Below are 11415 nucleotides of genomic sequence, written 5' to 3'. Positions count from 1 at the left end.
AACCCAAAACTTCAGATTGGAATCAAGTACCGCTAAAATAAGTAAGACATGTAGAAGAAATACTCACTGGCCATCCAATTGTTCTTGGATAGATAAAACTGCTAAGACACTGTTTATGGGTTTGTAACTCAGCACTTGGAGCAATGCAAAAGAACCCTCTGCGGCAAGATAGCAATCTGCAGACAGAAAACAATGTCCCCAGTGAGATATTATAAAAATGCCCTAAAGTAACCCCGAGAATACGTCAGTGTTCAACACTTAGTCAACACCCTAGCAGGCTTCACCGATGGATTTTAAAATTATAGAACTTTGAAGTTTATTAGGATGTTAGAGATTATTTAGCCCAACTCTTCCAAGTATAAAAGGAGGAAACCAAGGCCCAGAAAGGTTAAGAGGACCACAAAGCTAGCTGATGACAAAGGCAGCGTTGAATTTCTCAATTCTAATGGTGACTCTGCTAACATCCTCAAGGTCACTCTTATAGCAGCAACAGTATAGCAGCAACAGTATAGCAGCAACAAATCTTTGAAAAGACAAAAACTTCTGGAGTATTTCTGTAGCATAGCCAGGCTACCATTGATGCTGTCCACATGCACTCTCCCAATTCAAGGATTTAACTGATGTTTTTTCAAGACACATTATGATGTTTGATGGTTGCAAACAATCAGCATCGTGAAGGCAATAGTTAGCACCCCAAATGTATATACAAACATCTCTCCACTCCTTTGGGTTAACTTAAGACATTAAGACCTCAGAAAACTCCTGTTAAAATGGAAATCTATTCCCAAGAGAGATTATACACGTATCCATTATGGATATTCACATGCTAGCAGTGATTCATTGATCAAATTAGTTAGTTGTCACTTTGCTATACAAGACACCTCCTGGAATTGAGGGACTGGAACTCAGGTCCCACATATTTTTGTTGAGTGTACAAAGAAGTTGGGTAGAGAAAGGCTAGCTGAGCTAGGGGGTGCAAGTGTGGGGGGTCTGTTTGGGGGCTCTGAGGAAGAGGTAAGCTTTAGATAGGGAATAAACACCAAAAAGAAGGTATAAACGGGTCAAAAAAATTCACTTACCTGACAATTTTACCATGAAGAGCTACTAGGAATGCTATAGTTGGAAGCTAAATGTCCATGTGACCCATATTGTGTGCAATATAAAATAATTTTTGATTATCCAACAACCTCTAAGACAAAAAAGGTGGATCTGCAGTGTGGAACTTTAAAAACTTGGATTCCAAACTGTTCATACACCCTGCAGTAATATTCCTACTTGACAGAGAATAGACTAAACTTGGCTAAGATAACAACCATGTTGCTATAAAAGGAAGGGAAGAAAAAATGTTATGGAAAAAACCTCTGATATTCCACCAATGATGGAGTCACCCCGTTTGAGGGAACTGTGTCCCCTCTGTCACTAGACAATTGAGACAGATAGATAATGCAAATAGACCCTTTGGAAATGGACTGAGATTAAGGCAGAGTGAATATTTATTTTCTTTACTTTATCTTTATTTTTCCTATATTCATGTGCTGCATGTTGATTCAGCCATTAGAGACCGTGAAGGTTCAGATAAGCTCAGGGAAACCCCACAGGAGTGGTGGCTGTTTTCCATTCTCTCTTTGGTGCATGTATTTGTTTTGCAGCCAGCCATGCTGGGTGGCTGGTTCCCTGGACCCAATTCCTGATACCCAGGAAATTCCAGAGATGCCAGGATCTTTGGGGTCAGTCACAGAGAACTCACACCACACCTGATCTTTGCCCGGGGAATTTGTCCCAGACAATTCTGAGGGTATCTGGGAATGGCAAATTCATTCTCCGGGAGGTCCCAAAGGACTTACTCGTCAGAGAGATGTAGCACTCATAAGAAAGTCTGAATAAGAAAACCGTGACTAAAATGTTCACAAGGGCAGAGATTCCTGGGCAAGCCACTATTCCCTCATTGCTTATAGAACTTCTGATACTCCCTGGTTAACCTCATATCCCTTTCTTGCTCTCCTACCAATCATTAACATACCATTCTGAGCACAATTCTAAGCATTTTACATATATTATCTCGTTTCTTTCCACTGTAACCTTGCTAGATAAGTGCTCTTATCATTCCCCTTTCACAGATGAGAAAAGTGAGATTCAGAGAAGGAAAATGAATCAGCCCAGGTCACAGAATGAGTGAGGAGTAGGACTCAGACCCAGCCTTGTGGAACTACAAAGTACATGGTCTTTACACAAACTGTTTTTTCTCCTCGGTATCTTCGTTTCTCTGGGAAATGAGGAGGCTCCTTATTTCTCTGCTCCATACCCCATTTCCCCAGCCCTTCACTTTGGAGCCTCAGGACTGAGCCCGGCCTAAGAAGAGTTGGGCTTTGAGGAAACAATCCCTTGACTTCTGCTTACTAAAAGCTGCCAAAGGTCAACAAGACCCAGATCCTTCCATGGGTAGTGCCCTCCTCTGGGTTCAAGCCACCTAGTCTGGCTGCCTGCCGAAGACTTTCCATCCCCAAGGGGAGACTGTCCAGGAGAGATGGCCATCTGGGAACAGCCTTCTTGATGTTCCTTTGGCTACGCATTTTGTTGATTTCCTTAAGTGTGTTTTCTTAATGGGGTTTCTGTTTCTTTTCTGGCTTGGTTTGTGATTTGACTTCACTTCTGTTTATTTCTTATTATTTGGCCCAACACACTTGTTTTCATTTGACTTTTTTCTTCTCAGACTTCTGGCATACATGACCTAGGGCTCATTTTGCCATACGATATGCCACCCTGTCTGTGTATTTTGTCTGAAGTTCTTGGAAGCCAAAACTTAAACATCATGAAAATAGGATGGGGGGAATTATTCAAGCTTTTTGACTTAGGCAAAGATCATCTTGTGAATGAAATACATAGCTGCTATTGAAATCACGTTACTTCAGTGGTTCAGTACTTTCATAAAGGATGAAAGCTGCCATTAGAAATGTAGCATCCATCACTTTAAAAAGAAATTAAAAAGTGAAGTGTTTCTGACCTTTTTCTTTGGAGATGCAGGCATGGGGCAGACAAGGCTGGGTGATCACCAGCTCAGAACCCTGGGGAAAAGGAGAGACTTAATTCTCAGCCCTGAAAACTAGAGCATGGACCAGCTGGGATGGTGTAGGACAAAGTGTAGCAGGGCAGGGGTGGACTCAGTCATTTCCCATAGAAGATCATCATCAGACTGAATATGGCATGTCACATGTATGTGCCCAATCCAAGGTAATGTTCTTAAAGTTTTTTTAAACCAAGCTAGTTTGTAGTCTGCCTGGACCTAATTATTTTCCTCACACATCCAAGAATGTGTTTGGAAGACTTGTAGCAGAAAAGATGAGATATTAAATAATGATACAATAGACTTGAGTTTTAATTCTACTGAGAGTGAAAAGAAAAGGCCCAAATAATAAGCATCCTGGGTTAAAGTAGGAAATATTTTCCAATAATCACAAAATACACAGAGGAGAAGGCCAAGTCGAGTAGATTCCAAATGTAACTAAATACAGAGGACAGTGAAGAGCTTTATAATGAGGCTGTACTGTTCTTGAATTTATTTAGAAGTCTTAACAGTTTGCTATGTGCTAAGGTTTTAGAATCAGTGAGGTCTGAGTTCAGGTCCTGGCTGTGCAACTTACTAGCTGAATGATGTGGAGCATTCAGTTACTTTGTCTGTAAAATGAAAATAATAATGTGTATCATTTAGGGTTGCTATGAGGTTCAACTGAGATAATGCATATAAAGCACTTAGTACAATGCTGACATATGATAACTTTTCATAAGTGGTTATTCTTCTGTGTTATTCTACCACTGCATGTATTTCCTGTTAGCATTTGTTGAGAGCCTCATGCACACAGCCTAGCACCCTATGAAATCACAAATATTGTCTCATGTATACTTACAGTAAACATTGAAGAAGAGTTGCCTTATTGTTTACCTAATTCTGTCTTTATAGAAACTGAAGTGAAGGCTGTCTTGACCAAAAGCATACGGGAAAGCAAGAGGCATCAATCAAAGCTAAAACCGAAAGCTCTAGCAGCTCCTCTCCAACCCCTTTCTCTAGTATCTCCACTACCCCCAGAAGTATAGTGGAGAGGACCTAATACAGGCCCAGAGGGCCCAAGAAGGCTTCCAAGAGGAGATGCTAAGATCTGAGATTATAAACTAGATGTGGAAAGAGGAGAAGGAATAGAGAGAACTTTAGATCTGGAAGACCCCACATTGGGGTCTCCCCTCTTTCCTCTAACTTCTTTCCCAAAGAATGTTTATGTCTAGGGATTTGTTGCAAAGTACCCACAATCACCAGCTGGAGAAGTGGGTCTCAATGGGCATGTGTACATGCGACCTTCAGGGACTCAAGAATGCACCAATAACAAAATAAATCCGTCCATAGCAGTCACTTGCATCAATATATAATAGATGTTTGTATGTTTAGAGAGATCATAGGACAAAAAGTGTTCTATATCATTAACAACTGCACTTTGGAGTACCAAAATAAACAAAATGCTAAAATGCATAATAGTGCTCAATTTTGCTAGGTATAACAATATAAAAAATTCTATATAAAAAACAAAATAAAAAATTCTGAGAATGTAGGCGCCAAGGTCAACTTGGAACTTAATTCTAGGTTCAAGTTCTTGCAAACCACCAGCTCTGCTGTGCTCTTTTCTGAGGCAGGAAGGAGAAAGGATTGCCTCTGGTGGTTAAAGTCATTGCTATGGTGGATCTTTGATGAGTTCGTGGGCCCATCACCTCTTCCCTCTTTTTCTGGTAATAGCATGTTTCTTCCTCGGGAGGCTGCTCCTCCCTAACTTCATCCATGTGATTTCAGGGAGCTGCCCTTAATGCTATCCCACCCACCTAATCAGAGATGAGAGCACGTAACTGAGGCCTGGACATCTATAGTGCCACTTTCCTGTGAACAGTGATTACTCAAGGGATGGGCGCATGCTCTTAGCCAGGCTAATCAGTCTTTTCCCTGGACTTTTCTAAATAGAGCTGACAGGGAAGAGCTCTCTTTCCTTCTCTGGCACCAAGACTGTGAGGACATAAGCCTAAAACATTTACACCAAGCTACCATCAGATAGAAAAAGCTCCTCTATAGTGGAAGATGAGTCATGGTCCTGCTGGAGTTGAAGTCCTTGGTTCTAGGGTGTTCCTGGGGCCAGCTCCCCTCCTGCCTTTCCCAGGCACAAGTTGTGTTTCTGTTATTTGCAACTAGGAGTCTTAGATAATATGGAGGGAAAACTCAGCCAGATACGTTCAGGACAAAACAACTGATAAAACTAAAGGGGTAATAGAAGTCATCTATCCATTAGAGAAACTTTTAGAGGAGGGATTGTAGGGACTATGAATCAAGCAATGAAAACAAAAAGATGGAGGGTATGTTAGAGCAACCTTGACTGCCATGCTATCTACATTTCCTAGACTTCAGAGTGGAGCTGAGCTTCTCAACAAAACAACAAATTTGGATGTTTCATCTCTGCACTGTACACATACTTGCATATTTTGTGTAGTATTTCAGGAGGGTCACGAACCCCTTGAAGCTGATTAGGAACTGTCTTCTAAAGGCTATATGAAGAAACTAGTGCTAATGATGATGCTAGTGATTCGAATTTCCACTTAGCCTCTTGCTAGCTGTGTGTTGTTTAACCTCTCCAAGTCATAGATACTTTATTTATAATACTGAAATAATACAAAACATTGACTGTAACAGAAAAGTTCAGAATATTAAATTAGATCATATATGCAGAGCACCTGGTACAGGGGTGGCTCACAGTTGCTACTCAATAAATGCAGTCATCATCATCATCATCATCATCATCATCAGGTAGGCATTGGGATGCTTAAAGATTGATTCACTGAAGATACACAGATACCAAGAATTTAACTTTCATAATCAACTTTATATTTAATCTTGAAAGTGTCATTGTATTATAATTGTGTTTCATTGCATAAATACAGGAGCCCTCTGGTGGTCAAAACCACTTGCAGAATACATGGAAAACACAATCTTTTTTTTTTTTTTTGAGACGGAATCTTGCTCTGTCGCCCAGGCTGGAGTGCAGTGGCGTGATCTCGGCTCACTCCGCTCACTCCAAGCTCCGCCTCCTGGGTTCATGCCATTCTCCTGCCTCAGCCTGCCCAGTAGCTGGGACTGCAGGCGCCCACCACCACACCTGGCTAATTTTTTGTATTTTTAGTAGAGATGGGATTTCACTGTGTTAGCCAGGATGGTCTCGATCTCCTGACCTTCGCCCACCTCAGCCTGGAAAACACTATCTTCATTTAAGTATAAAAAGGACTCACATAAGAATATTTTTATCTCCATCCCATAACATAAATAAGAAGTAATAGGTGTACATATAGTATCATGGGCTGAATTATGTCCCCCCTAAAATTCATATGTTGACATCCTAACCCCTAGTCCCTCAAAAAGTGACTGTATTTGGAGATACGTTCTTGAAAACGGTAATTAAGTTAAAATAAGGTCATTAGGGTTGTGCTTAATCCAATAGGACTGTTATAAGAAGAGAAGATTTAGACATAGATATGTACAGAGGAATGACCCTATGGGAACACAGGGAGAAAGTAGCCATCTTCAAGCCAAGGAGAGAGACCTTAGGAGAAAACAACCCTGTCAGTAATTTGATCTCAGACTTCCAGCCTCCAGAACTGTGGAAAAATAGATTTCTGTTGTTTAAGCCACCTAGTCTGTTATGCTTTATGGCAGCCCTAGCAGACCAAAACATATGAATGGAGGTCCCAATCAATAGATAACATCAATTTTCTGTTTAGTGTAAGTTGTGCCAACAGATGTAACCTGTTGTCTTCTCTGAGGTCCATTTGGATATAACCTGGGATGACATATCCCATAAATCATGGTTCTAATGAGGTTAGGGCCAAGGAGTTCTTTCTGGGTATAGGTCACATGAGATTTACCTTGTTTCATGGTCAAACAGTAATCATTGAAAATAAAACCAAGAAGACCTATCTGAATACAGTATATGGCTAGGTACAGTCCAAAACCATCAATCAAAAATAATAGAAGCAACATGTTCATTGACAAGGTCTAACACATGTAACAAAATTTAATCCTATAAATAATTATAATTTGTAATAGAGTTTTCATAATTTGCTATAGTTTTTGCTTAAATTTTTTTCCAAACTTCACAAGAAGTGCCCTTACGATTGCTATTCTTCTTTTTTCTACTCTTAAAGATGATGAAGTGAAAAATCGGAGAAGGTCAGTAAAGAAAGTTAGTTGCAAAGGTACAGTTCAAACCTTTTTGACTCCATATCCCATGCTCCTTTTACTACTTCCGGCTGCCTCCTCACATTTCACATTTTACATGAACCTCAATTGCTGAAACCTTCTCAAAGCATCAGTATCAAATATGAGATTTTTTTCACAGAGAGTGGCAGCCAATTGTCCTGTAAGCTTGTGTTTATGGACTGAACACATGAAAAAAGTAGGTGGATATGAGATCTCCTGTCCAGAGTGTCAAAATGATTGGAAAGGTACAGAGCTAAGAAGGAAGAATCTTTTCATCCTTATAATTTTATGTTATCCTGTGCAGTAACTGTTTAATAAGAATTGGTGTGATCTCTCTGTGTTGACAGAAGCATACTTTCGTTACAGTAGAGTCCTACATTGCCTTTTCTTGGTTTGAAGGTAATCTCTTGAATAACTGACCCTTGGTTGCATTTTAATGCTGACCATCTAAGAGTATAAATAAGAATTCATGAGAAAATTATTTAACCAGTAGAATTCAGCACTAGCAAAGCGCTCTCACATCAGATAATTAAATTCAAACATACAAAACTGTTGCATTAAATGCAGTAAGGTTTGATTGATTGGGAGTCCATTAATGCATGATGATTTAATTTAGCTGATGTTAAATTTAATTTAATCTAGCTGACGTTTACCTCTGCACTTTCTCTGAAGAAAGAATGTGCGAAGAAAATTACTATAGCGTGAAGCAGCGGCCGCCATTCCAGGGAGCTTGCCGACGCTGTCGCAGGGGTGGATCCTGAGCTGCCAGAGCTGCAGTCCTGCTCTTCCCGCGTGGGCTTCTCTTTTCTTTTCTTTCTTTTTTTTTTTTTCTTTTTTCTTTTTTTTTTTTTTGAGACAGAGTCGCGCTCTGTCGCCCAGGCTGGAGTGCAGTGGTACAATCTCGGCTCCCTGCAAGCTCCGCCTCCCGGATTCCAGCAATTCTCCTGCCTCAACCTCCCGAGTAGCTGGGACTACAGGCATGTGCCACCACGCCCGGCTAATTTTTTCATTTTTTGGTAGAGACGGGGTTTCATCATATTGGCTAGGCTGGTCTCGAACTCCTGACCTCGTGATCCGCCCGCCTCGGCCTCTCAAAGTGAGCCACCAGCCACTGCGCCTGGTCCCGCGTGGGCTTCTCTAATTCCATTGTTTTTTTGAGATTCGCTCGGGCCTAGCCATTCTCGCAGCCCGATATTCGGGTTGGGCAGTCCCGCGGCCTGGGCGTAGGGACTTAACAGTAACAACAGCAGCGGCGACGGGGGCGGTGGCAGCAGCCGCAGTCTCTTCCCAAACACGAGCACCACAGGCGCCCGAAAGCCGGCACAGGCGTTTAGAGAAAATGGCAGACGATACTGATGTTGAAGCAATGCTTGAGGTTCCTTACAAGAAGGCTGAGAACCAGTTGAGCAGGGCCAACGGCCATGAAGAACGTAGCAAAAAGAGGAAAAAAACCAAGAGCAGAAGTCGTAGTTGTGAACGAAAGAGAAGCAAAAGTAAAGAACGGAAGTGAAGTAGAGGTAGAGAAAGGAAAAAGGGCAAAAACCATGAAAGGAAGCGAAATCGAAGCAGAGCGGAGAGGGAGCCGTTCTGGAAGTCGAGATCGAAGATTTAGAGGCCGCTACAGAAGTCCTTATTCCAGACCAAAGTTTAACAGTGCCATCTGAGGAAAGATTGGGTTGCCTCATAGTATCAAATTAAGCAGACGACGTTTCCGAAGCAAAAGTCCATTCAGAAAAGACAAGAGCCCTGTGAGGGAACCTATTGATAATCTAACTCCTGAGGAAAGAGATGCGAGGATAGTCTTCTGTATGCAGCTGGCGGCAGGAATTTGACCAAAGGATTTGGAAGAGTTTTTCTCAACAGTAGGAAAGGCTGGAGACGTGAGGATGATTTCTGATAGAAATTCAAGACGTTCCAAAGGAATTGCTTACATGGAGTTCGTCGATGTTAGCTCAGTACCTCTAGCAATAAGATTAACTGGCCAACGAGTTTTAGGAGTGTCAGTCAATAGTACAGGCATCACAGGCAGAAAAAAACAGAGCTGCAGCCGTGGCAAACAATGTACTGGGCCTAAGAGGCTTTATGTGGACTCATTACACTTTAACATAACTGAAGATACGCTTCGTGGAATCTTTGAGCCTTTCGGAAGGATTGAAAGTATCCAGCTGATGATAGACAGTGAAACTGGTCGATCCAAGGGATATGGATTTATTACATTTTCTGATTCAGAATGTGCCAAAAAGGCTTTGTAACAATTTAATGGATTCGAACTAGCAGGAAGGCCAATGAAAGTTGGTCACGTTACTGAACGTGCTGATGCTTCGAGTACTAGTTCATTTTTGGACAGTGACGAACTGGAAAGGACTAGAATTGATTTGGGAACAACTGGTCGTCTTCAGTTAATGGCAAGACTTGCAGAGGATACAGGTTTGCAGATTCCACCAGCTGTACAGCAAGCTCTACAAATGAGTGGCTCTTTGGCATTTGGTGCTGTGGCAGAATTCTCTTTTGTTATAGATTTGCAAACAAGACTTTCCCAGCAGACTGAAGCTTCAGCTTTAGCTGCAGCTGCCTCTGTTCAGCCACTTGCAACACTGTTTCCAATTATCTAACATGTTTAACCCTCAAACAGAAGAAGTTGTATGGGATACAGAGATTAAAGACGATGTGATTGAAGAATGTAATAAACATGGAGGAGTTATTCATATTTATGTGGACAAAAATTCAGCTCAGGGCAATGTGTGTGTGAAGTGCCCATCAATTGCTACAACATTGCTGTCAATGCATTGCATGGTAGGTGGTTTGCTGGTAAAATGATAACAGCAGCATATGTACCTCTTCCAACTTACTACGACCTGTTTCCTGATTCTATGACAGCAACACAACTACTGGTTCCAAGTAGACGATGAAGGAAGATATAGTCCCTTATGTATATAGTTTTTCTTCTTTCTTGAGAATTCATCTTATCTTTTATTTAGATAAAAATAAAGAGGCAAGAATCTATTGTCATTTGTATACAATTCCTGTTACCTTGAAAAAATAACAATGTTAACTGGAATGCAGCGTGCTCATTCTCCCTAAAGAGCAAATCTCACTGTATAAAAAACTGTTCTCTTGTTCTGCCTTTTAAAATGTTCGTGTAGAAAATTAATGAACTATAGGAATAGCTCTAGGAGAACAAATGTGCTTTCTGTAAAAAGGCAGACCAAGGATGTAATGTTTTTAATGTTTCAGAAGCCTAACTTTTTACACAGCAGTTACATTTCACATTTCACTAATGTTGATACTTGGCTAATGGTTGAGCAGGTTTCTGAAATACACATTTACTGTATGGGAATACAAGACAGCTAAAGGGCTGTTTGGTTAGCATCTCATCTTGCATTCTGATCAATTGGCAAGAAAGGGGGATTTCAAAATTATAATATTTCTTGGTAGTATCTTTTCAATTAATTTATCTGTAAAAGTTTCTTCGTAAATACTATGTGTTCTGATGTGTCTTAAAATTCCAAACAAAATGATCCCTGCATTTCCTGAAGATGTTTAGTGAGAGTCTGGTAAGCAAAGCAGTCTGAGAAAGAAATAGGAAATGCAGAAATAAATTTTGTCTGGTTGCATATGATCTTTGCTCTTTTTAAGCTCTGTAAGCTCTGAAATATATTTTCGGGTTACTTCAGTGTGTTTGACAAGACAACTTGATATTTCTATCAAACAAATGACTTTCATATTGCAACAATCTTTGTAAGAGCCACTCAAATAAAAGTCTCTTAAAAAGGCAAAAAAAAAAAAAAAAAAAAGAAAGAAAAAAGAAAAAAGAGAATTACTATAGCGTAAACAAGAATGGGTGAAGGTATGTCATCTTGAGTAAGCCAAAATAATTGTTTTAAGAAACCTTGGCACATTCATTGTAAACCAATCATATCCAACCCATTATGTGGGTATGGAGTGGCTGTGTGCCCAGTCTGTTGAATCAGTCAGTGAATAAATGAATACAAAACATGCAGCTTTCCTACCCCTCTTGAAGAAGGCCTATAATTGTGTGTCTGTCCACCAAAATGGTGGTTCTCAGTGTGGTCCTCAGACCAGCAGCATCTGCATCAACCGGAAGCTTGTTAGAAATGCCAATTCTCAGGCCGCAGCTC

General features: G+C 40.7%; 1 pseudogene across 1 annotated transcript; it reads left to right on the top strand.

Annotated features, from left to right (window-relative positions):
- Positions 1 to 8368: 8368 nt before the first annotated feature.
- Positions 8369 to 11050, top strand: LOC101001888 (annotated as a pseudogene). Its single transcript, XR_002519448.2, has one exon. The product of XR_002519448.2 is annotated as an RNA-binding protein 39 pseudogene (transcript).
- The last annotated feature ends 365 nt before the right edge of the window (positions 11051 to 11415 follow it).

The sequence above is a fragment of the Papio anubis genome, chromosome X (assembly GCF_008728515.1).
Source record: "Papio anubis isolate 15944 chromosome X, Panubis1.0, whole genome shotgun sequence".
NCBI lineage: Eukaryota > Metazoa > Chordata > Mammalia > Primates > Cercopithecidae > Papio > Papio anubis.
Note: the sequence above shows the minus strand (reverse complement) of the source record. Positions and strands in the feature narration are given on the sequence as shown.